At 34.3% G+C, this 1,074-nt stretch overlaps 1 protein-coding gene across 1 annotated transcript in view; it reads right to left on the bottom strand.

Annotated features, from left to right (window-relative positions):
* LOC102678431 (importin subunit beta-1) overlaps window positions 1-1,074 on the bottom strand; it is a 14,696-nt gene that overhangs the window by 1,831 nt on the left and 11,791 nt on the right. The gene's annotated exons all lie outside the window — the stretch shown is intronic.

Below are 1,074 nucleotides of genomic sequence, written 5' to 3'. Positions count from 1 at the left end.
TTTTTTTTTTTTTTTTTTTTTTTTTTTTTTTTTTTCTTTCTTTTTCTCTCAGAACGATGAAAATCGTGATGTTAGTAATCGAAATGATTTCTCTCGTTCAATTAATCGTATGGCACTGTCGCTTGGCGATTCGTATAATCATTTCTCGTATGCACAGTGACAGAGTACGACCAGCCATATTAACGATTGGAGGAGAAGGCTGACACATATTTATAGAAATATTCACGTTCCAATAGATAACGCGGGATACAAGAAGATATCAACGCGAAAAATATGAAAAGCTAATGAATTTGTTTATATGACCGTTGAAACTTGTTAACATTAATCTTTCCTTTTTTTTTTTTTTTTTTTTTTTTATATACTTTTATTCTTTCCCTCTTTTCATTGCGCAATTAAATTCTCCGTTGATCTATTAACATGACCGATCATACACCTTCGAACACACTTTCCAGAAGAATCGTCCTCCAATCATTCCACGATCGCTCTAGCACTCAGATAAGCGATGTAGCCGATGTGTCACATATAATCGTTGTCATTTGAAAATCTTCACAGAACACAGGCTCCGCAAACCACACGATTGATACGAATCGAAAAGAAACGAAAGAAATACGTAAATATCTCGCTCTACGTAGATATGCGCACCCTCTCCTATTCTAGAATATTTTTACGTGGCAAATCATCGTTGAAATTTTCCCAAGAAACGGAGGAAATAAAAAAACAAGTCTTCCTAAACATGCACCGCTAAGATTCTTCTTTTATGCGTAGTAAAAATAAAGTTTTTCTCGTTAGAACGTTAATCTCTACTTTGAACTTTTATCTTCCCTGATAATTATACGATAAGAGACTAGTAGTATTTTCTCGCTTAAACGAAGCTTTCGTTTCCCTGTGTGGAAAGTAAGATCTTTTCCTCGAACGAATCTCGAAAAGAAATTACACTGTCGAGAGCATCAAAAGGCACGCCTTGCGATCGTATGAATCAAAATTCGTAGGTTTTTACGCTAAATTTATTATATACGAGAAATGGATCAGTTAAATGTAGTAAGAATAGGCCAAAAAACATGATGGATTTTTCAA

Source organism: Apis dorsata, unplaced genomic scaffold, assembly GCF_000469605.1.
Source record: "Apis dorsata unplaced genomic scaffold, Apis dorsata 1.3 scaffold_58, whole genome shotgun sequence".
NCBI classification, from domain to species: domain Eukaryota; kingdom Metazoa; phylum Arthropoda; class Insecta; order Hymenoptera; family Apidae; genus Apis; species Apis dorsata.
Note: the sequence above shows the minus strand (reverse complement) of the source record. Positions and strands in the feature narration are given on the sequence as shown.